We start from the raw sequence: 26,191 nt of genomic DNA, 5'->3' as shown, positions 1-26,191 counted from the left end.
TTCATGACTCTTCATAGGATGTATGTTTGCAAAATGGCAATATTAGCATGATCTGAGGGTGGAGCTCATGGCCCTCTGATGTCAAAAGGCCACCCACTGGACATTTACACAGGCCCAGTTGAAGAGTCAGTGGTCTCAAGTGACTCAAACTGAACAAGAGTAGACTCTAAGTTTCTGAAAATCAGTTTAGGCAATCTTTATCATTGTGAAACGGAAGTCTCCCTAAATTGAAGACTCCCTTCAGTTTCAGGATGGTCATTTGAAAACCATTTAGGCAACCATTACCATAGAGAAAATGAAGGGAGTCTTGTGATATATTGCTTAGCTAAGTGATATTCATGGTAAGTAATTTTTTTTAAATAGCTAAATCAACTAAAAGCAAGTGAAGCAGGATAAAGGTTGATAAACCCAGTCAGGTTTGCCCTTAGCTTCCATGTTTTCCCTTAATCATGAATCTCTACCTCCAGCCAAATTAGACCACACTGACCATGCTGAAATCACTTCAGATTCATTTCTGAAAAGGTATCTTTTTATCCAAAGAAAGGAAACAGAGCTGGTCAAATTAGGAAAAAATAAAAAAAAAAAACAGACAAAAACAACAAAACCCCTTGGTCAAGACCAATGGGCAATATCACACTGAATGGAAGTGAGAAATTCATTTAATTCAAGCAAGTCTGAATTTCACTCTGTGCAATGAATAATCTGGCATTTCCCTATTTACAAGTGAGCTTCTGACAGGCACCCTAGCACAAGGTTGTCCCTTTTCTTCATTTTATAATGAAAGCCTACACCACAGTTGTGGAAAGTGAAAGTAATTGTTAGTTAAAAACCCCTTTTAAGAATTAATTTTATTTAAAGACTGTTACAAATCTGTGTATTTCAGATTAAACTTAAAGCATACCATATCTCACAGAATTTTGTGGAGGAAATGAAATAAATGAATATTTCTTGATATGAAACCCAGATCCTCCATGAGAAAAGAAACCTGACCTGTGTTGCTCCTGGATATAGTAATCTCAGCCTGACAGAAATCAAATTTCCTAGGAACTCAATCCATAATGAATTATTCTATTACTTGGGAAAGAAAGGGAAATAATCTATAGATATACATTTCAGAAGAAAAGCATACCATTAACTGACATGAGATATCTTCCCATCCTGACATGAGGTGATTAAAGTAAACACAAAATCTAATATCTGCATCAAATAATGAACCAATTTTAGAAATTAGTACAAAAATTGTATTTTGTTCTTGTAGGCATACTAGAAATATTTGTTGAGTATCTACAATATCCAAAATGCCATCCCAGAGAAAGTCACATTTAAAAGGGACATAAGATGAAGTCCTTTCTAGTTAGCCTCAGCACGTGCACACACACACACACACACACGCACACACACATTCACACAAATAAAAATTATCAAAACCCCCAAGTAACTTTGACATATCAGAGAGAGATGTTTTCTGAATTCAGTATAATTTTTTTCTTCTGTAGAATATACTTAAACAAATAAAATTTGAAGGCTAAGTTCTGTGGTGGATGCATTGGGTTAAATGTTATTTAATAGACATTCTGCATTTGCAAACAGATTTCAATAACTTGTAAAGTGCCCAAAGTGTCTACCTGTTAGCTTTAGTTTACATGGAATTAAATCATGTGCATGTAATAGAGTTCCTAAAATGGTGGGGAAAAAAACAGCTCTCTTAAGTAGGTACATATTTTTTTCTAAGAATTTCTGTAATTTTATTTAGGTAAGAATATCTCATTCTCGTAGCTCAGAAGTAAATATAAGTTTATATATAATTATCATAAGTTTTAAATGACTGAAGCCCTGTTCAATAAACTGCAATTTGCATAAAAATCATATTCAGGAGTGACTATCAAAATAAAAATAACAGATAACTTTTCAGTGCTTATTATGTGCTGACCCCTATGCTTATATGTATGCGGATCTCATTTAGTCATCAAAACAACCTCTTCAAGAAGGTATTCTATTTATCCCCATGTTTAACAAGCAGGAACTAGTAGTCTGAGTGCTTACACATTATAAGATACTGCCTGCCTTCCAACCAAGAAATGCAAATTAATATAATATGTCATTTTTAGGCACAACCTCAGCACATTTAAATAAAAAGTAGGTGTTCATTAAAAAAACATTCTGGCATTTTTTTGCTAGTACATATAAGCAAAATCTTAGTTTAAATAATAACACCACCACATCCTATTCTATTTTAAAATTTCCATTCCATGATCAACCTAGAAACACAGGTCCCTGGAAACAGTGTGACTACAAACAACTTTATTCCTGACAATGGCAGCCCCATCTGTCTAGTCTCCCAGCCTTAGGGAGCCTTCCTGCCTAGTCTCCTGGTATTTTTTTCTTACCTCCTATTGCTTGTCATCAACCTGGTTCATGCAGTCACAACCCTGTGGCCAGATTATCCCAGCAGTACACAGCTTTCACTGCATTTTCTTCTAATTATTGTTTCTTTCCCCAGATCTTAACTACCAAGCTTTATAAAGGTAATCCACACAGGTTTTCTCCTATTTACTTCCTGCTCCCTGCACTCTGGTTCCTGCCCTCATCTTCATTCTTTCGCAGACTCCTTTACGGTTGCTCTTCCTTCTCCTACCTTTAAGTGCTTCCCAAGACCCATCTTGAACCCGCTCTCTCCCTGCTCCACACCCTCCTTGACACAGTTCAACCACATATGCCAGTAATGCTACAGTATCTCTCTCAACCCTGATCTCTCCCTTGAGCTTCCAACTTACATCCAACCTCTACAGGACACTCCCTCTGTATGTTGCACAGGCTCCTCGCACTCATGATTTTCTCCCAAGCTGACCCTGCCTCTTCTCCTGCACTTCCTTCTCATGAGTCCAAATCACGCATACCACCCTTGATCTCCAGTCAGAAAATTCACCAGATTTTTCTCCCAAATAGTTCATGAATCCACCCCGTCCTCTCTAAATGTACTAAGCTATAGGTCCCAACAACCACCCTCACCTGGACTATTATGATAGCCTCCTAATGATTTCCCTGACTCAGTCCTGCCCCTAGGGACTCCATTCTCCACAATGCCATTGGATTTTTCCTAACACATAAAGTCTGCTTATTCCAACCCCTTGCCCAATTGCTACTGATGGCTCCCATCACCTGCCTGTCTCAGCAACATCCCCACTATTTCGCATGATAACTTTTATATTTTCACAGAATCAAATTCACATAGGCCCTCTGTGCTCTCTAGTCCATTCATTTTCTGTGATATTCTTCCTGCATGAAATTCCCTCCCCATTCTTTGCCCAGTAATCCCAGAGGTTAGAAATGGGTCCAGGGAAAGCTTCCTGGAGAGGAAAGACACCTTTCTAACAAAAGAAGCATGAAATGGAATACCACACACAAAGTCCTGGGCCCCCAGCCTATGTCAGCTTGAGCTAATAGTCCCTGAAGAATTATGGTTTCAACTGACCCTTTGCATAAACTATCTTGCTCTGAAAACCACCTTTTTATGTCCCCATTTTATTGCCACATTTCTAAATTCCCTGGGGGCAGACCATGTTTTAAGCCATTTCACATTCCTGCTGTCCACCACAGTACAGCACTTTATACATGGTAAATATCAAATAATTTCCCAATGATGTAACTGGACAACATCTATTAGACATCACCTTTATGAAGAAAAAAATGTGCGTTTGGATTTGCATAGAAGGCAAGGTTTGATGGTTAAGATTTCACATCCTGGCTGGACTTCACATACTTTAACTCATTGTGTCCCCATAGCAACCCTCTGAGATAGGTTTATCTTTGCCACCTCATGGAACAGGATGCGGATGCACACAGTAGGCCTGAGGAAACTCATCAAGAGAAAAGCTAGGCTGTGGAATCAAGTAACCTGACTCCAGAACCTCTGCACTACTCAGGGCTCAAGGGCCTGCCATGCAGGAACCAGGGTAACAGTTGCCACCTGCTAGACACTGCAATATTACTTGACAGTTTTAGCCTAAATTCCACTAGTTATAAAGCCCTTTAACTCTACCCCCCTCCAAAATATACCTTCATCTCAAAAGAACAACATATATGACAAATGTGTACAATTAAAATTGTTTTATTTAAGTATAGTTTCTGATGAAGGACTTAAGAATTTATTTATTCTCTTTCACATCTGACTGGTTATAGTTACTGACTCTGTCAAGCAGGGAAGGATATAGAAATATTAAGAGAAAAACATTGATTGAACCCTTCAGTAGACTACAGGAATAAGTTTTCATTACAGTGAGATTTAGAAGCAACAAAACATTTAATGCTCCATCGGGCTTATAAAAATGAATAGTTTCGTGTATATGGAAGGACAGTGATTTGAAGAATTTACAATACACAGCCTCCATCTCCTGCACACCCATGTTCCCCAGGGTGCCTGCTACCAGCCCAGGCAGCTGGGATACTCCAGCTTCATGCCCGCAGAGTCAAGCTGTTACTGCAGAAATGCAAAATGTCACTACTCATGTTGGTTTTCTTAAATATTTCACACATGGAACATTATATATATAAAATGTCTGTATAAGCCATAAGAGGGTTATAATAAAATAAACTGCAATATGCCCAACCCACAACTGGTCCAAGCTCAGTTTTGAGGTTCAAAATACAATTTTGAATCTTTGAAAGAGACAATAGCCTTGTGAGGAAGGCTTTCAAGCTGCGATTGCATTGTTTGGGTCCTAGCTTAAACAATAAGAACAGAAGCAAGCAATGTGGTTATAATAAGTTTGTTGGGAATCCTTCTCGCTCTTCCTTTCCAACTTAGGCCTGGCAGCATGGCTCCCACAAAAAAGGGTGGTGAGAAGAAGGGCTCTTCTTCCATCAAGAGGTGGTGACCCAAGACTACCCCATCAATGACATTCACAAGCGCATCAGTGGAGTGGGCTTCAAGAAGCATGCCCCTCAGGCACTCCAAGAGAACCAGAAATTTGCCATGAAGGAGATGGATACTCCAGATGTGTCCATTAATGCCAGGCTCAACAAAACTGTCTGGGCCAAAGAAATAAGGAATGTCCAATACCATATCTGTGTTGTCCAGAAAACATAATGAGGATGAAGATTCACTAAACAAGCTCTATACGTTGGTCACCTCTGTACCTGTTACCACTTTCAAAAATCTACAGCCAACGTGAATAAGAACCAGCTGCTGATCATCAAATACATCAAATAAAGTTTTAAAACTACCAAAAAAACAAAAGGTTTTTGCCCAGACTCAATAAAGATTCCATAGGACAAAGGAATCTTTGGAGAAGACTTATCAGGGTAGCAAGAATAAGACATAAAGGCACCTTTTTAGACAGCACCTTTGATGCTGTGTCCCCGTGCCCTTTGCTCCACTGAGTGGGGCTATCGAATGCCCCAGTAAGTCTGCAGGCCCATAAGTTCCTGTGTGGAACCCTGGAAAACAGCACGATTGCCTGGGACAAGAAAAAGAGACACAAGGAAAGCCTCAAGTATACTGGGTTGTAACCTAAAATTATCATGTTTGCCAGACATTTTCTAAGATTTTATTTTCTAATGTGGATGGCAAACAGAGATAAGATGAAGTCAGAAAAATAAAGACAGTTTTGAATGTGACTAAGACCTTTGCACTTATAACATTTTGAGTAGAAAAAAGACACAGACTGTTTTTCCTCTGCTCTCACACCACAACAATCATCACAGACCACTTCTGTGACCAAATGTGTGAAGGTTTTTCCACACACAACAAGCAAGCAATCTTTCCTGCAGTGGCCACAGCTGGGTGTCCTTTAACTGTTCAATTCTGACACTATCTACCCGAAGATAGTGTCAGATCCCACAAGCTGAGGGCTCAGTCCCCAAGACTGCCCCCTGCTTTTTAGATGCCAATCACAAGAGGTTGTTTTATCTGTAATTCTGATCAATTGGCTATAAATTAGAGGTGACACAACCCTCTCCTTGGATGTATTAATTTGCTAGCATGATTGACAGAACCCAGAGAGATATACTTATATTTACCAATTTATTATAAAGACTTTTACCAACAATGCTAATGAACAAATGCATAAGATAAGGTATGGAGCAAGGGGCCAGGAGTTTCCATGTCCTCCTTCGGTGCACTCCCTTCCAGGAACCTCCACATGTTCAGCTGTTCTGGAAGCTCTCCAAAACCTGTCCTTCTGGGTTTTTATGGAGGGTTCATTGCATAGACATAATTGATTACATCACTGGCCATTGGTGATCGCCTTAAACTTGAGCCCTTCTCCCCTCCCTGGAGCTTGGGTAGAGGGGCTGAAAGTCCCGAACCTCCAATCCTGCCTTCCTTTCTGTGACTAGAAGCCATCCTGAAGCTACCTAGAGACTGCCAGCCATCAGTCAACTTATTAGCATACAAAAATACATCACTTTGTAGATTCTAAGGATTTTAAGACTTGTATATCAAGAAATGGGGACTAAGACAAAATATACATTTTATATTACAAATATAGGTTGGAAAATTTTTTTGAATTTCACTATAGTGGCATATACAAACCCCTAGGGAACAGTATATCAAGTAGTATATGTAATGGATCCAGCTAATGGAGCACATCGATCTAAATATCTCCACTTTTGTTAATGCAAAGCATTTATCTGCAAAAGGAGTTAAGAGTTGGTTTGTTAATTGATTTGTGAGCACTACAAATATGGAAAGTTGGGATTACCTACTCTTCAACTTTTGCAAAAAAAAACTTTTGCAAAAACAACTTTTGCAAAAAATTTTTGCGAATAAACTTTTGCAAATAAAAAAATGAGGATCATCTTTGAAGTGTTGCTATCCTCTGCTCAGGAGAGGAATTAAGCATCTTGGGTAGATTATCTGAGGCCGGTTAGTGGTATTTACTCCTGACAGCTATCAGAAGAAAGATGTGAAACCTTCCTCCATTCCAAACATTGTGGGATCTCTGTTGCCCCTTTTGAACCAATATTATTCTTTCCACTTTGAAGACCATTTAAGATTCCCATCTTCTTACAAAACCATGAAAAACACAAAAGGGGAAGCACAGATTCTAAGCTTTCTAGCCAACCCACCTCTACACAAAGATCACGTACACAATGTGAAGCTTCAGATACTGAATGGTCAACTATTACACGATTTTGACCTCCGATAGATGATTTCTAGAGCCCTCAGATACCAACCAGTTTCTCTTTTAAAAAAAGGATGTTATTATGTACAATTGTGTAGATACTATGTGCATGTTTAAATGCATTGTCATTACAGATTTCTGAATCTCAGGCCCTCGTGGCTTCACTTTGTAATTCAAGTGTGGCAAAGGATGAAGAACTTGTGGGTTTTGGAATCAGAAAAATTGGAACTGAAATCTGAGGAAGCCACTAAATTTCTGTGTTGTCTGGCAGGGAAGTAGGGCTGAGAGTGCCTGTTAAGGATTGCTTGTTTTTAATGATGACAGGCAATGTTCGTAAAGCTCCTATAATGTATTACTATGTAAATTATATGATTATTCAGTTATTACAGCCCTTGTTTTGAACACACCACTTTTACATTCATTGGTACTTCTCAGTCTTTTCCACACAAAGACTGATAATGGGAGAGGAAAGTAAATATCCCCCTCAAGAAACAAGAGAAATTTTCCATAAAAGATTTCTTTGTAATCTTATGGTTGACCTTATATATTCGTATTAATGTGATATTTAACTCCATTCCCTTCTACTATTGAAGAACACTGAGGTCTACAGAGGCTTGTTAGCTTGCTCAGGGTTACATACTACATGATAATCTGACAGTGAAGCCACCTTCACATATCATCTTACATCTTTTTATTAATATTTGACTCATTTTAATTGAAATAAATTAAAATTTATCAGGAAATTGCATATCACAACAATAAAGAAAAACCAGTATCCCTTGCCATCAACAGAAAATGGCCAAAAAATAAATAAACTCTAGGAAAAACAAACAATATTATGACATTCTGGGTGGATACAGTTGTCTGTTAAAGACTCTAAGCCCCAAAGTCAATTAAAATAAAGCCTTAGCAAAGTTAGGGACATATTAATAACATGTTAGAACCAAGTAAGAATTTCCTCTTGTCATTATCAGAAGAATTGGAAAAAAATTATAAAGAGGAATAACATTCTTGTATGCAATTGAACGTAACTGAGTGCTGGGTCCGTGCACCAGCTAAATCCCTGCACCAGCTAAAGTTGTCTGCAAACATTACAGTTTGAGAAAGATATTTCTTTGCTATTCGATGCTTCAGGACAGGATATACATAGATGAATAAATGAATAAGACACAGCCATTGCCCTAGAGAAGCTTACACTTTAGAAAGGATGACAGATGTACAACACAAAATTTCAATACAGTGTTGTGAGTGCTTTGACAGACATAAACACATGATATTATGAGAGCAGAAGCAGAGTTGTTGGCGGTGGGTGGGGGGTGACAAGAAATAACCCTTGCAGAGAAGATGCCTGAGCCAAGTTTTAAAAGAGAAATAGAAGCCTGCCAGGCAAAGAAAAGCACTCATTAACTGCTCAACAAGGAAGATCAGTTACTCCATCCACATGGCTACACAAGAAAAACACACATCATCAATCCCTGTGAAACCAGCATGAGAATCAATCCTGAAGGAGCGTGTCTCTGGCGCTTTTGATGAAAAGTGGAGCAGAGATCTCAGGGGGAAAGATGAAAGATCAGAGAGACCTCTAGGTATAAGAACCTTGTCTCTCCACACCATTCATCCACTCAAACTATTTTTATTGGACACAACTGAAAGAAATATTGTTGGCAAATAAAATATCTACCAGAACGTTCTGGACTTCTTCGTGCTGCATACATGCTCGATCTTTGACCGTACAGCACAAATCCATATTTGAGTGGTTAAGGGGCCTTATAAGACGAGCTCTTGTTATGAATGAAACTTTGGTGATTACATCAGCTGCACTAACCCAGAACAGCTGACAACCACTGCCAATATCATGCGTTCAGCAATCAGCAACATCTTTGGTACAGATGTCAGGGAAACCATAGTGCCAATTATGCTGTAATGAAGAGAGTAGAGAATCTGGCTAGGGAATACTCATTTCATGTCTTCTTTGAAAAAGCAAATCTTAAAAGAGGGCAATATACAATATATACTGTGCATCCTGTCACGCTTTTTGGCTTGAGCTGTGCTCCTTTTGACTCTGTGGATAGTCAAACTTTCTGATCTTAGCATTGGGATGGTATAAGCTAAAGGGTTTTGGCACACACAAAACCCACTACATTCTTGAATGCTCAAGACAGCTTTACAGTGTCTTAAGCTACATCTGAGCAAACCTGTTTCTTACTAATACTGTCAGTGTTTTTTAACATTTTCTCTACAAAACACAAAATTTTAAAAAATATTTCGTTAAGGCTCAGTTCATCAGAACCCATCTAAACTTAACACTCAGTTGAATGATCCTTTTTGTGTTCCACTTTTTACAAAATAATTTAGAAAATAAAGAGTAAAAGACAATCTTTTATAGAAAAATAGGCAATGTATCCCTGGGGTCGATGAAGACTTAAGTCCTTCTCTCTCATTTCTGGAATGGTAGTACTATGCAATTTGTTCATTGTTTTTCCAGTAAATATTTACTGAGCATCTATTGTATGCAAGGAACTATTCCCAATGACAGTCAATGTTCAAAACTGTAAGCCTCGGGTACAACAGCATTCTCAATCATTAGAGAAAAGTTACATTATGCTTACTATATTGAACTTATTAAGGTTAAAAAAAAGTTGCAAAGATTTTCATCAGTAAGGTACAAAATAAAATAGATTTATTGTCCAATCTTTGTTATTCAGATAATTCCATTACAATCACCTCTCTCCTCCCCCAACTATACCATTTAGTAACCCTTTTGGTAGTTTCAAGACTTTTTAAAATTTGAATAACTCTATGGATCAAAGGCATTAGAGTAAGCAAAAAAGCTTAGTTTCTGGCCAAAATATATAAGTGCAAAACTATAGAAGAATGAAGAAGAAGGAATTGCTACAAGGCAGATCTTTGGATCATGAAGGTGATGCACCTTCAAGGGGCTGTGTAAATTTAGACCTCAAGTACACTATTGCTTCCAGAAACTGCTTCCAATAGAAAATTTTATAGGCATTTTAAAGCCTCATGGGTGAGTACCTGAAAATATCACAGTTGGTCAAAAAACATATGTGTTTCAACTTTTTCTAACTTGCTTTGGTGTTAGCTTATAAAAACTCATAGGTGTATATTGGACTCATTAAATTGAGGAACTTGTAAGCACCAGCTCGATCAAGGCAGGGTGCTGACAGGCATTATACATTATGCAAGCTTCCCCACACCACTCTGCCAATGTGCTTCCATTTTAATCCAAAACATTCCCAGCTTGTCAAATACTAGGCCTCCCTGGAACACATAAAACCAATCATGCCACCTCATGCGGAGGTTCTCTGATGTGGACAGATTTCCACTAGAGACTGTAAGGAACCTCAACCACATTTTCACATGTTACTTCAAATCAATCCGAACTTCTCTCTTCAAAGCTAGTGTAATCACAGTGGTGACTCCAGGAAAAGTAGGTAGAAGAAGAGTCCAAATCATGCTGGCTTAATAGTTGTCAAATACTAGATTTATTCATCATTGAATAAAATCAGTGAATATTCATGAATCAGCTAAAGGCATTTCTTTTAAGAATGCATTGGGGGTATATATAAATATATATACACACACACACACATAAACACTTCTCAAAATTAGAATCTTCTAGGACTGTTAAGATCAGAGTTAAGATGAATACAAAAAGATACTTTCAAATATCCAAATTTTCTAAAGGGGCCACAGAGAGGGCTCACATAATATATTTCACAATTTCATATTGACAAATTGGTATGTCAAGAAAATCAGCATCTTTGTAGCAAGATAGTGGACAGATGCATAGAAGAATCATGACTAATTATTCTACAAAGTCAGTAAGTCTGAGCCTTTCTAACAGAGCTAATATGTCAAGGAAGAGAGAGATAAGAATTGGAAATCTTATGGAAAACAGCCAGGCAGGAAATACAAAGGGAAGCATGTTAAATTATAATTGAAAATCATATGAGTCAACTTTGTTCTAAAACATATGTGGTGCTGGAAGCAAGACACCCAGGAAGAGTGATTGTGAGCTATAAATAAAAGATTTATGACAACCTGAACTATAAAAGACTAGCAGGGTGGTGAATTCCTCATGATGGAAAGGGAACTGTATCTAAACCTGGTGAGAAGAAGTCAGGGGAAGAGTTCTGAATTCAGCAGAGGACCCGAAAGAGTGATAAAGTGGAAAAAGTAATCATGTGCTTCCTTCAATAAAAATAAAAGAGAAAAATGCTACAAAAAATAAAATCAATTTTACTAATATCTTGAAGAAGTTCAGAGGGTATTTAATAGTCACCCTATATCTGAAAACATACTCATTTATGCCACTTTTTATGTGTGTTTAGTGTAGATGAGTCTTTAGGTTAGGGAGCCTAAGAGATAGATACATTAATGGAAGGTTATGTAAAATGCTTGTGTTGTCCAGTGGAAGAATTATACAGGTCAGATTTACTGATACAAAAATCTGAAATCCAAAATGCTCCAAAATCTGAAAATTTTAAGCACCAACATGACACCACAGTGGAAAATTTTACACCTAATGTATAAGTCTGTTCTCACACTGCTAAGAAAGACATACTGGAGACTGGGAAATTATTAAGGAAAGAGATTTCATGGACTCACAGTTCCCCATGGCTGGGGAGGCCTCACAATCATGGCAAAAGGCAAAGAAGAAGTAAAGGCACATCTTACATGGCAGCAGTCAAGAGAGCTGGTGCAGGAGAATTCCCACTTATAAAACCATCAGATCTCTTCAGACTTATTCTCTACCACAAGAACAGTATGGGGGAAAGCACACCCGTGATTCCATTATCTCCACTTAGCCCTGCCCTTGATATGTGGGGATTATTACAGTTCAAGGTGAGATTTGGGTGGGGACACAGTCAAACCATATCACCTGACCTCGTGTGATTAAAACATATACAATTATTTAAAATATTATATAGAATTACATTCGGACTATATGTGTAAGGTGTATACGAAACAAAAATGAATTTCTTGTTTAGACTTGGGCCTCATATCTGAGATATCTCATTATGTACATGCAAATATTTTAAAATCTGGGAAAAATGCAATATTTAAACATTTCTGGTCCCAAGCATTTCAGATAACGGATACTTAACTTGTACTAGGCCAGGTCAATTTCAGTGTCTTCAATAGACAGATCATGCTGAAAGGGGAAAAAACAATAATTCCAAGGAATCTGATTTCCCCAAATCTAACATCTTATCAATAAATAAAAAATATAGTGTCTAGATCCTGTTTCTCATGTCTAAGTACACATCAACTAGAATGTGAGACACAAAATTTGGTTATAATCAGCGCCAATATAAGGGATATCATTGAATGAGGTGGTTGGCATTTATTAGTGGCTTTATCACAAGCTTAGCCAACAGGATGTAGCACAATGTCGCTGGAATGCTCAGCAACAAACTGGGCAGCAAAGGACCACTATAAAAAGGGGGAACAGAATTTAGTGATCTCAGTATATTGGACTAAAATCAGAATGATGTTCTATAGGAATGATTATGGTCAATGCCATTAGTCATTAAAGAAATGCAAACTAAAATCACAATGAGGTGGCAGTACATACTGATTAGAATGTGTAAAATTAGAAAAACTGATCACAGCAGGTGTTTGTAAAGACATAGGTGAAATGGAGCCTCAAACACTGCTAGTGGGGGCACAAAATGCTATATCTACTTTGGGAAACAGTTTAGCAATTTCTTTAAAAGTTAAACATACATCTACATATTGTCAGAGGCATTTGAACCAGAGCCACTCCATTTTGAAGAAGGGCCAGGTAAAATAAGGCTGAGACATGCTGGGCTGCATTCCCAGTAGGCATTCTTAGTCACAGGATCAAACAGTAGGTCTGCACAAGGTACAGGTCACAAAGACCTTCCTGATAAAATAATGTAGTAAAGAAGCAGGCCAAAACCCACCAAAACCAAGATGGCGAGGAAAGTGACCTCTGGCCATCCTCACTGCTCATTACGTGCTAATTATAATACATTAGCATCCTGAAAGATACTCCCAACAGCAGCACAACAGTTTACAAATGAAACGGCAACATTCAGAAGTTACCCTATATGCTCTAAAAAGGGGAGAAGCCCTCAATTGCCCACCCCTTTCCCAGAAAATTCATAAATAACTCTCCCCTTGTTTAACTTATAATAAAGAAATAACTGCAAGTATAATCAGTTGAGCAGCCCACGCCACTGCTCTGCCTATAGAGTAACCATTGTTTTATTCCTTTACTTTATGAATAAACTTGCTTTCAATTTACCCTAAGGACATGCCCAAAATTATTTATTATGCGAGGTTCAAGAACTTTCTCTTGGGGTCTAGATTGGGACCCCTTTCCAGTAACAACATGATCCATCCATTCTACTTCCTACAGATCTACCCAAGAAAAATAAAAGCATACGTTCATACAAGATTTGTACACAAATGTCTATAGCAACTTTATTCGTAACAGACAAAAACTGTAAACAACCCAACTATCCATTAACAGGTGAATGAATAAATAAATTGTGGTATATACATACAATGGAACACTATTTAGCAATATAAAAGAGTGGACCATTGATACAAACTACAACTCTGATGAACTGCAAAATAATTCTAAGTGAAAGGAGCCAGAAAAAGAAAGGAATTCATATTGAATAATTCCATTTACATAAAATTCTAGGAAATGTAAACTAATCCAAAAAATGACAGGGAACATATCAGAAGTTGCCTGAGGATTTCAGGGTTGGGGGAGTAAGGGCATGAGGAGGATAGGAAGAGGCAGTAGGAGAAAGAGATATAAAAGGAAATGAGGATCCTGGCTAACAAGGTGAAACCCCGTCTCTACTAAAAAATACAAAAAACTAGCCGGGCGAGGCGGCGGGCACCTGTAGTCCTAGCTACTCAGGAGGCTGAGGCAGGAGAATGGCATAAACCCAGGAGGCAGAGCTTGCAGTGAGCTGAGATCCGGCCACTGCACTCCAGCCTGGGCGACAGAGTGAGACTCCGTCTCAAAAAAAAAAAAAAAGAAAAAAAAGGAAATGAGGTCCCAGGCATGGTGTCTCATGCCTATAATCCCAACACCTTGGAAGGCCAAGGCTAGAGGATTACTTGAACTGAGGGGTTCAAGAAGAGCCTAAACAACATAGTGAGACCTCGTCTCTACAAAAAATTAGTTGGGTATGGTGTTGCACACCTGCAGTCTCAGCTACTCAGGAGAATGGCTTGAGCTCAAGGAGGTCGAGGCTGCAGTGAGCCATGATCATGCCACAGCACTTCAGCCTGAGCAACAGAGCAAGACCCTGTCTCAAAAAAAATAATAAAATAAAATAAGTAAATAAAGATAAAAGAACATGAGGACACTTTTGGGAGTGGTGGCTATGTTCATTATCTTGAATGTGTTGATGGTTTCATTGTTTCATACATATGTTGAAACTTATAAAACTATACATATTGAATATATATAATTTATTATATGTTGATTATACCTCAATAAAACTATAAAAGCACTTGCACAAAATAGAACTTAAGGAGAAAATTACAAATAACGTAAAGAATGGGCATGATAATGGATAGCTTAGCACATCTATACATTATCTCTTTAAAGGCACAGTTAGAAAGGCAACATGATATTGTTGTGCAGGAGCTGCAAGTAATCTTTCCATTATAACAGTCCTGGTCTTACCTTTACTCAAATACAGAGGTTAGTCCAGGATTCATATCTGAAAAATGATATAATGCAATTGAATAGAGAATCTATTCATTGCATATGTTGGTTTCCCTAAGAAGTACAAGCATGGAATCATTTTAATTTTCTAAATAATGGTTACTAATTTCACCCTTTCAAAATCCCCTTTCTTCTGGGTAGCCAACTCCCTTAACAAAATCTCAATTTGAGTCCCATTCTTTTTTTCATCTTCTTTGGTGATTAAAGCCATCTTATGCCCTGTGCAAAGCTTTCTTTCTCTTTTTTCTTCACCTTTAGCTGAGCCGTTGGTTCAAACTGCCTGGGTTGGGAAGATGGGGAGAGGTCTGCTCTCCCACTCTGCCCTCTTACTCCCTCCTTTCGCTCTTCTTTACCACCCCCCAACACACACATGCTCCTCACAAAAGTTTCAGTGGTGAGCAGTGGGTGAGAGATGGCATCCTCTTGCTTCAGTAGCCATAAGTCATGGGTGGCAAGTCTATTCTCCCTTTGTCTGTTCTTTGTTGCTGTACCTCTCCCTGTGGCAGGAACCTAAATGCTGCCTGTCTCAAGGGGATACATTTGCTGCCTTCCAGAGGATGCTCATGTATTAGTCCGTTTTCACACTGCTGATAAAGACTTATCTGAGACTGGGTAATTTACAAAAGAAAGAGGTTTAATGGACTTACAGTTCCATGTGGCTGGGGAGGCCTCACGGTCATGGTGGAAGGTGAAAGGCATGTCTCACATGGCAGAGGACAAGAGAAGAGAGCTTGTGCAGGGAAATTCCCCTTTTTGAAACCATCAGATCTTATGAGACTTATTATCACAAGAATAGCACGGGAAAGACCCGCCTCCATGATTCAATTACCTCTCACCAGGTCCCTCCCACAACACGTGGGAATTCAAGATGAGATTTGGGTGGGGACACAGCCAAACCGTATCACTCAGGGACCTCTTCCTGCATAGTACACGCCACGTGGAAAGTCACTGAGGTTCAGAGGCTCTGCCTCTTCCTCACCACCGTTATCCACTAAAAACCCTTATCCACTAAAACGATGGCCCATCCGCACGTTTTTATGGCTTAGGTTCCCTCACCCAAAGAGACATCGCTCTTAGAAGCTCCTAGCAAGATAACTTAAGCCCTGCCCCCATTGGCAGTCTTTCCTTGACCACAGGGAACACCCTATCCCTTGGGTTTCAAACAGTGCGAAAGCAGACTGCCTCCTGCCCCACACCAGCACCCTCTTACTTCTGCCGTCTCTCTCTAACTCCTTCCCCTCACATGCAGTGCTGCACATTCTGATGGTTTCAGGTTTAGGAGCACAGTAACTTTCAGAGAATAAACTGTGTTTCTAACTACGGAGAGAAGAATAGACTAAACCCCTTAATCTTGTAGAAAGTAGAGGGAACAAAACAAATACCTTCTCTTCCCCAAGGCAAAATGAGGAAGAAGATACCGTTGCCACTGGACAAACTGCATTTCCCCCAAAGTCAGCTTCTTCCCCCACTCACCCTGGTAGACCTTTTCTTAATAAAGGCCTTAATTGTTGTGCTACTCTCAATGGGGTAGGGTAGGGGACACACATTGGGAGGTAAGCCCTCTTTGGATTTGGCCTTAGAGAATTCCACAATTGTTCTCAACAGGGTGGGCTCTCCTATAACCCCTTAGCCACAGCAGGATGGACTCCAGGGTAGATCACCAAAAGGCCCTACACACACCCTGCATGAACCTATTCCTTACATAGCCCTCTGTGGCATGCTGCAAAGAATTCCTGTGTGGATGGGTGTACAGTCTGACAGGGAATACCAGACAAGTCACTGAATAACCATAATAGAAAAAAATAGAAGAAATTCCATAAGGAAGTCAGAGACAAATATCAAAGTTAGATTGTCCTGTACCAAGTGCTGCTCAGTCACCACTTTCTCAAACTCAAAATAGAGGATGAGATTTCCCCAGCTGTGGGATCATGAAAACACTGGCATTTGTTCTGAGCCTTGGAAAGAATGAAGAGTTTAAACTTGTAGACTTAGGTGGGGAGGCAATTAGAAGTGACACATTTTTTTGGAGACAGTAAATCACAAGGGGTAACTTGTTAACTATTGTTAAATACAGTCTTTCTCAACTTCCCTGATTATATAAATCGCTAGGAGTGCTTGTTAAAAATACAGATTCCTAGCTCCACCCTAGATCTCTGGATCAGATCCAGAGGAGACAGGGAATCTGAATTTTTAACACACACCTCCTATCTGATTCTTATAATGAGGTAATTTCATTAGTAAGAAATACTAATAAAAGATCTAAAGCCTTCAAGTAAGAAAATTATTACCTATCTCACTGGACAAAAAAAAAGGAAGAAAAAAGGACTATCATTTATGTAACAGTTTGGTGTGGAATAGGAAAGACTCTAATTAAAGGTTTCTAAACACTGGAATAGGGTTTTATGAGAGTTGGAATCCCCATCCCTGAAAAGCTTTTAAAATGGAGGAGATCACCATTTGCCCTGGAGGGGCTGGCACTAGGTGGTGAGCAGAGAACTGAACTATTTGGGGATCATTTCGGGAGTGTGAGAAACTGAAACCCACTCAAGCCAGCATGAACAAAAAGAGTACATCATGAAGACACACACAAAGGAATCTCAAAGAGGCCAAACAGAGGAACCAGAGCTGGTCTTAGGGAACCCAGAAAGTCACCAGGTACCTTTGCCCTTCCTTTCCCTCTCTCTCTCTGGGACCAAGTGTGCTCTTATGACTGCTTCTCTCTGCACATATACTTAATTCTCTTCTCTCCATAGACCAGCTTCTCAACTTAGTCATTCATATACTAAGGGCAATATGATGCCTTAGATACTCAGAATGAACTGATACAGTCTCCATGCCCGGGTTCCGTATTCCTCCAGGTGACAAGATCTGATTGGTCCATCTTAAGTCTCTTGCCCACCCCAAACTAATCACCTGTGGATAGGAGGACTCTTTCCTGGCTGTGCATATTCCAGGCACTAAGAAGAGGGTATCACTGGGAGAAAATGGAGAACCTCTCATATAAGAATAGATCAAATTATTCTTCTTAATTTGAAGAATTTTATATTTTACTTCAAAATATAAAGTTGTCTTAATTTTATATTTTACTTCAAAAACAATAATGTTTTTAGTTCCAAAATGTATTCTCTTAAGAATTGCCCATCTTGGTTTTGTTTTGAAACTCTTATGAAAGGAACACTCTTTTAATGTCACTGAGAAGGGCTTGTAAACAATGAATGATCAGATGCAGAATCTTCTGAGTCATCTAAACTCTTACCTAAAGAATTTCTGTGTCTACAAACTCAACCCCAGGAGCATTTGCTGAACTTCCTCAAACTTATGATAACCAATCTCCATCATCTTAAAACCCATGAACTTCAAGATAAATTCAACGTGTGCTTTTGGTTAACTATTACTTAGCTTATCTGAATATTGACTAGTTATCTGAAGTCCAGAGAGCTGTTTAAAAAAAGCTATTGCAGTCCTTTCTCCTTGAACAAGAAGATTGATTTTTACCCTTGGTACACGGAACTTGACTCTAGTAGCTCCTCCACTTGAGCTTGTTTTGTCAATCTGGGTCCCCCAGGGATTCAACACTAAGTTTATTCATAAAGTCTGTTTTTCTTGGCTTAAGTAGGAAAACTGCTGTCCTTGTTTCCTGAGGGTAAGAGACATGAACAAAGAACCAGATTATCAAACTGAAGAACAATTCTATCTAGAGGCTCTTGTAGCATCAACAATAGAAGCAGAGGAACAGTAATCCTAAGTATGTCTTGCCTCACCATGCATGCAAAATCTCCAGGCTGTAAACACCCATCCTCATTTCTTTTCCTCTGCTTCTAATGGGCCCACTTGACTCCCTGCTCATTCACTCCATCCTCCTCTGCTGCCTCCTCTCAGTCATGGGTCTCTTCCTAGTCAGGGGCTCCCACTCCTAGAATATAAATTACAATTGCCCAATGACTACTGGATTTATAGGGTTATCTACTTTTACCAATGGGATCATTTTAGCATCTTCTAATACTTTGAGGCTTTAATACAGAAACAGGCAGGAGGAAAATACTTTCCTTTATTAGAACATTTCACAGAGAAAAGTCAGCGAAAGAAATTTCATAAAAGACCAGAAGTAAAGGAGGTATTCAGTTTGTTTGTTTTGGTTATTGTTTTGTTTTGTTTTCGTTTTTGAGATGCAGTCTCACTCTGTTGCCCAGAGTGGAGTGCAGTGGCACGATCTCAGCTCACTGCAAGCTTCGCCTCCCGGGTTCACTCCATTCTCCGGTCTCAGCCTCCCGAGTAGTTGGGACTACAGGCGCCCGCCACCACACCTGGCTAATTTTGTTTTTGTATTTTTAGTAGAGACGGGGTTTCACCATGTTAGCCAGGATGGTCTCAGATGCATCTCCTGACCTCGTGATCCGCCCGCCTCAGACTCTGGAAGTGCTGGGATTACAAGCATGAGCCACCGCGCCCAGCCAGTTTGTTTGTTTTTTAAAGCTCCACTTGTGGCACCCTGACCTCCAAAGCTTTGAAAAGCTAACAAATTATTCATCTCGAGCTACCAATTTTCCAGAGTTCCTCTCACCTGCAATCAGAGTTAGTCTTGAGCATAGATTCTGAAAAGGGTATATTTGTCACTAAGAAAAAGAGGCAAATTGAGAGATGCTGTGGATGTATAAATTTCTGGGGGAGAATATAAGAAGATAGGCTAAATATCAACTGTACGTAGTTCAAGGGCCTGAAACGGATCGTTTAGATAGAATGTGAATAAGCCTCTCTGGGCTGGCACAGAAGGAAAGACACACACCCAAACAAAAATAGGACACCTCTAAAAAATCAAACAACATACATCTTTTAAAAAAAAAAAGTTTTTAGATTAAATTCATGTAACATACAATTAACCATTTTAAAGTACACAATTCTGTGACATTTAGTGCACTTGTAATGTTATACAACCACTCCCTCTCTCTAGCTTGAGAACTTTTTCATTACCCCAGAAAAACATACCATATCATTCTCCCTTTCCCCCATCCCCAAGGAGCCACTAATCTGCTCTCTGACTCCGTAGATATGCCTATTCCAGATTTATCATATAAAATGAATTACATAGTATGTGATCTTTTGTGTCTGGCTTCTTTCATATCTTTTTTTATAATATTTTAATGTGTTAGCATCATGTTTTCAAGAGTCATCCAAATTGTATGATGTATCCGTACTTCACTCCTTTTTTTTTTTTTTTTTGAGTCGGAGTTTTGCCCTTGTTGCCCAGGCTGGAGTGCAATGGCACGATCTCGGCTCACTGCAACCTCTGCCTCCCGGGTTCAAGCAGTTCACCTGCCTCAGCCTCCCAAGTAGCTGGGATTACAAGCAAGCACCAACATGCCTGGCTAATTTTGTATTTTTAGTAGAAACGGGGTTTCTCCAGTTGGTCAGGCTGGTCTCAAATTCCCAACCTCAGGTGATCTGCCTGCCTCGGCCTCCCAAAGTGCTGGGATTACAGGTATGAGCCACCATGCCCACCCTTCACTCCTTTTTATGACTAGATCATTATTCCATTGTATATATGTACTAACATTTTGTTTATTCATTTATCTATTGATGGACACAGGTTGTTGAATAATGCTGCTGTAAACACTGTATACTAGTTTCTGAGAAGAACACCATTTATTGTGATCCTTAAAAGAAAGGAAAACACATTTTTAATACAGCAACTCAGCACCCATTCTTCTACAAGTTGTAGCATGTGCAGTGGTACAAACTTAAAAGATGGCCCAAACACAGGACAGGAGAAAACCTGAATGGTTTCTTAGCCATATACAAAATTAGAAAACTCTAGGAGATGATATTCATACCTCAACACACTTAAAGGGGAGCCCATTTGCCCAGATAAAATCAGTGGGGATGAAACTGACCACACTTCTACCAAGAAGCAGAAAACTGTTGTGACCAGCTTCAGACATGATTGAACAGGGGTATTTCCAATGACTGATGAATTAACGTCACTGAGAAGTGAACTTTTCTGATGACGTGCCCAGAGGCAGGCATAGAGTGCCTGTGGGAAGAGGAATTTAGAAACACTGTTCTTTTTTCTAAGACTTTTTGTTGTTGTTGTTTTGGGTTTTGTTTTGTTTTTTAAGAACTGCACAGCTGCAGAAATTGTGTGAGCATTTTGGGACTGTCAAACTCCCATCTAACTTTGTGAAGAATTCTTCTGAGTGGATTTTATTGGTTTCAGCTGGAGAATCCACCCCACCCCCGACTAGCAGAAAGCCACATGCCCACCAAGCACTGCCTCTCTTCTCCTGCCCTGAAGTGATCAGAAAGCAAGAGTTCACCATGGGAGAAAACACGTGGAGTCAATTTGTGCCTCAAGTTAGTCCACAGCTTTCCACAATCTACAAGGTGATAAGGTGGAGTTGGCAACATCCCAATAGGAACAGCAGCCCAGAACACTTCTCCTTTGCTAAGGGCATTTGTGCCTCTTTTTCTTTTTGGCAGGCAATGGGTTTCACTTTTCTAAATGTTCAGTAGAAGACTGTTCAGATTTTTCTTTCTAAAACTTTCTGGAGCTTCAGCAGCACTAACTGAATTCTATATCAACATGCACAATGGAAAAATATTACTGGCAACAAATACATAAATAAGGACTATTTAGGGAAAGGGGTGGGGTGGGAGGTTGCTGGGAACATCTGCTCCTGCTCACAACATTCAAGCCGGCCCACCTCGAAGCGCCCCCTAACCCTGCTAGATCTTGATGCTCTGATGTTCACAAAGCAGCTCAGCTCTCCTCCGAGTCACCATGTCAACACTGAGGATCCAACCAAGTGTTGAAAAGCAGCGTGGAGACCTCCTTCAGGCGTAGTTTGTGAACAGCGGGAGCAATCACTTCAGCTTTCTTTGCTCAGACACCAAATGTGAGTCTTTGCCAACTCCTTGGCTTTGAGGATAAGCTTTAAGGAAGACCATTGCTGGATAACATTTCCCATGTTGGAGATAAACTCTAAATTCTTCCAGGCCATCATGAAGGAAAAATTCCTGATGATAAATAAATCCAGCCAAACAATCTTCACGTTAGGAACACTATGACAACTTCCTCGCCATTAAAATGCACTTAAAAGGGGGCATTTCTACAGTGATTCCCCAAAAACTGTGTGTGTGTGTGTGTGTGTGTGTGTGTGTGTGTGTGTGTGTTCTGGAGTAGGGAGTCAGAGTTCATGTAGACCTCAAGATAAATATGACTTAAAATTTCAGTGTCCCTCTTTGTATTACGAGTATTTTCACTGAGATGCCAAAAAAAGGAAGACCACTGGGGTCTCTGACTTTTTAATTTGGTAAAAACACATAACATAAAATTTACCATGTTAACCATTTTTAAGTAAATAGTACAGTAGTGGTAACTATATGCACATTGTTGCTCAACAGATTGCTAGAACTTTTTCATCTTGCAAAACTAAAACTCTACACCCACTAACAACTTTCCTTTCCCGCCCCTACTTCCCAGTCCCGGGGAACCACCATTCTACTTTCTGCTTCTAATGGTTTGGAGTCCCTGGCTTTTAAAACTGGAAAGAACTTAAAAGCCATCTAATAAACCTTCTGCTCTCAGCTAAGTAACTTGAGCTGTGGAACATTTAAGTGACTGGTTCAAGGTTGGCCAGTGAGTCATGGAGCCAGGATTCAGACCTCTGCTGCCCAAACCCCACTCTGTCCTCTGTGTAGCATTACATCAGTAATAATATTATGGTTTTAGTTGTCTCCCATCATCCAAATCGATGTTCATTTACATGCAAAGAAATCATTTTGTAGTAATTAATATTATAAGCATCAAATTGCAATTCCAGAAATACTTTGTAAATTCAGTAAGACAGTCAAAGAAAATTTATGTCTATCACATAATCCTCCCCACTCTGCTTAGGTTTGAGGTAACAGTATACAATTCTCATAGAGAGTCTGGAATAAGCTCTGTGTTAGAATTTAGATTTAATTTAAATGTTAGGCATTGCACCTAGATAATTGAAAATTCTGGAGAGAGTTCAAGTACATAAAAGGTGGGAAAGGGTTTTTTACTTGCAATGGAGTCACAGTAAGTACAAGAGGAAAACAATGTGCTGATCACGGGGTGGTTAAACATAAGAATGGATGACCCAATAATGCCATGAACTCACCTTTTCTGAAGGTCATTAAAATCTGTTTCCAGATTCTCATCAATGTGACATCACTGAAGGAAACCCTGGTATTTCCTTGCCAGGCTTCAATTCTATGACACTAAACCACCAGGATTTTCATAGGCTATCCTAGAGGTCCAGGGATGGGCTGAAAAATACATCAGAGGGACCATCTGCAGCCTGGTGGGAGCTTCATCTCTTGGGCAGAAAAGAGATTCTGAAAATATCCTGTATTGAATTTCACCTTTGTCTCAAGATCCTCATAGTCTACCTGGGTGACATCCCTAGAAGGCAACAGAAGGTTGACTCCAAAGCTTTGACACCAGGAAGGCTTAACTTGCTTTTGTAAAATCACAAGCTTGAGCTGACACTGAAACTCCAAAAATGAGTCTCCCAGTTCTGTGGGCACAGTAAATGAACATGAGACAGAGAAGCACTGAGGCATACCAAAGCCATTGAGGGCAGCCATGAGATTCATGGGGAGGAGTTTAGACTGCTGAAACAGGATGTCTGGTTTTGAGTCTCGCCTTTGGCTTTATGCCTCTGGGCAACTCATCAAACCTCTCTCTGACTCAGTTTTCTTTTTTTTTTTTAGATTCAGGGGAACATGTGTAGGTTTGTTGTAGACCTAAATTGCATGCCATGGAGGTTTCAGGTACAGATTGTTTCAACACCCACATAATAAGTATGGTACCCAATAGGTAGTTTTTCAGTTATCACCTTCCTCCCAACCTCCACCCTCATGTAGGCCCTGGTGTCTGTTGTTTGCTCTTTGTGTCCATATGTACTCAGTGTTTAACTGCCACTTATAAGTGATAATATGTGGTATTTGGTTTTCTCTTCCTGCATTATTTCACTTAGGATAATGGCTACATCATGTTGCTGCAAAGGACATGATCTTGTTCTTTGTTTATGGCTACATAGTATTCCATGGTATATATGCACCACAATTTTTTTGTCCATTCTACCATTGATGGGTGTTTAGGTTGACTCTACATCTTTGCTATTGTGAATAGTACTGTGATGAACATATGTGTGCATATGTCTTTATGATCAAATGATTTATATTCCTTTGGGTATATAGCCAGTAATGGAATTGATGAGTCAAATGGTAACTGTGCTTTGAGTTCTTTAAGAAACTTAAACTGCTTTGCATGATGGTTGAACTAATTTATATTCCTGCCAGCAGTATATAAGCATTCTCTTTTCTCTGCAACCTCGCCAGTATCTGTTATTTTTTGACTTTTTATTAATAGCCATTCTGACTGGTGTGAGATGGTATCTCACTGTGGCTTCGATTTGCATTTCTCTGATTAGTGATGTTGAGCATTTTTTCATATGCTTGTTGGCCACATGTGTGTCTTTTGAGAAATGTTCAAGTCCTCTGCCCTCTTTTTTATTTTATTTTTTTTTAGATGGAGTCTCGCTCTGTTGTCCAGGCTGGAGTACAGTGGCATAATCTCAGCTCACTACAAGCTCCACCTCCCAGGTTCACGCCATTCTTCTGCCTCAGCCTCCCGAGTAGCTGGGACTACAGGTGCCCGCCACCACGCCCGGCTAATTTTTTGTATTTTTAGTAGAGACGGGGTTTCACTGTGTTAGCCAGGATGGTCTCCATCTCCTGACCTCGTGATCTGCCTGTCTTGGCCTCCCTAAGTGTGGGATTACAGGCGTGAGCCACCATGCCCGACACCTTTGCCCTCTTTTTAATGGGGTTGTGTTTTGTTCATAAATTTGTTTTAGTTTCTTATAGATTCTGGATTTTAGACCTTTGTCAGATGCATAGTTTGCAAATATTTTCTCCCATTCTGTAGGTTGTCTGTTTACTCTGTTGATAGTTTCTTTCGCTGGGTAGAAGCTCTTTAGTTAGGTCCCACTGGTCAATTTTTGTTTTTGTTGCAATTGTTTTGGGAGTCCTTGTCATGAAATTTTTGCCAGGTCCTATGTCCAGAATAGTGTTGCCTAGGCTGTCTTCCAGGGTTTTTATAGTTCTCAGTTTTACATTTAAGTTTCTAATCCATCTTGAGTTGATTTTTGTATATGGTGTAATGAAGGGGTCCAGTTTCAATTTTTGCATAGTCCATCTCAGTTTTCTTACCCATAAACTGAAGATGATAATAGTAACTACCTCACAGGGTTGTGCCGAAAATAAGGTGAATTAATAGATCTAATTCACTTAGCACAGTGCCTGGCTAATCATGAACACTCAGAAAAACATCAGCAGTTTTTTTTTTTATTAATATATTTTTATTTAAAAATTGCTTTTATTAGACAATCATAGCAGGTCTGTGATATGCCACACAACTCCTCACTTTGAGGATTAAAGTACTCATTCCACCAACTACTGTGAGAGTTGACAGCTAACAATTCTCACCCCTATTGGGGGACTGCCATTATCTGAAGAGAGTCACCTTGAGCAAGTTTATGCTCCCTTCCCAGGGGTGGCTTGGATCCAGTGACTAGCAGCACAGGGATGTAAAGGCTTGTTTCGTTGCACCAACTTATGATACCTTTGCTGTGGTAGTCCAGTTCCAGAGTTTCTTGCTGGCATGGATCACTCATGCCTTTGTTGTGGCTACACTAGGGTTCAACTTCTCCCTCTGCCCAGTTCAGCTTCCGACACTTCCCCAAAAGGTGCTAATCCTAAAAGAACTCCTCAATAAGCTTCTGCATGCTGGTGTCCAATTCAGAGTCTGCTTCCTAGGTAACTTGACCCAGAACCACAATTATCAAACAGATTAAACGACTCTAAAGTAGCCACTATATATTGGGAGGAAAGTTTTGTCATCTGATTACAAAGCTAGGAAGTGGTGTCTTGTTGCTTAGGATTTATCTTCCATGGCACAGGTATACATATGTAACAAACCTGCACGTTATGCACATGTACCCTAGAACTTAAAGTATAATAATAAAAAAGAAAAAGAAAAAGAAAAAGAAAAAGTAAACAGCAGTTATTATTAACAATCCACTCCACAATGTGCACTGTGATCTTTTTACTCACTCTTTCTACCACTCTCTCCCTCTTCTTCCTTTCCTTGACACCTTCTTTCCTCTTATCACCTGCCTATGCCCCCTCTCATTCCCATGGGCAAGATCAATCTTACTTTTGGCAATTTGAGAGACAGCCAAAAGGACTCTTCTGCCATAACATAAAAGTTCCTCTAAAATATAATTAGACCTTC

The sequence above is a fragment of the Mandrillus leucophaeus genome, unplaced genomic scaffold (assembly GCF_000951045.1).
Source record: "Mandrillus leucophaeus isolate KB7577 unplaced genomic scaffold, Mleu.le_1.0 Scaffold1066, whole genome shotgun sequence".
NCBI lineage: Eukaryota > Metazoa > Chordata > Mammalia > Primates > Cercopithecidae > Mandrillus > Mandrillus leucophaeus.
The sequence above is the reverse complement of the archived record's forward strand: the minus strand, read 5'-3'. Positions refer to the sequence as shown.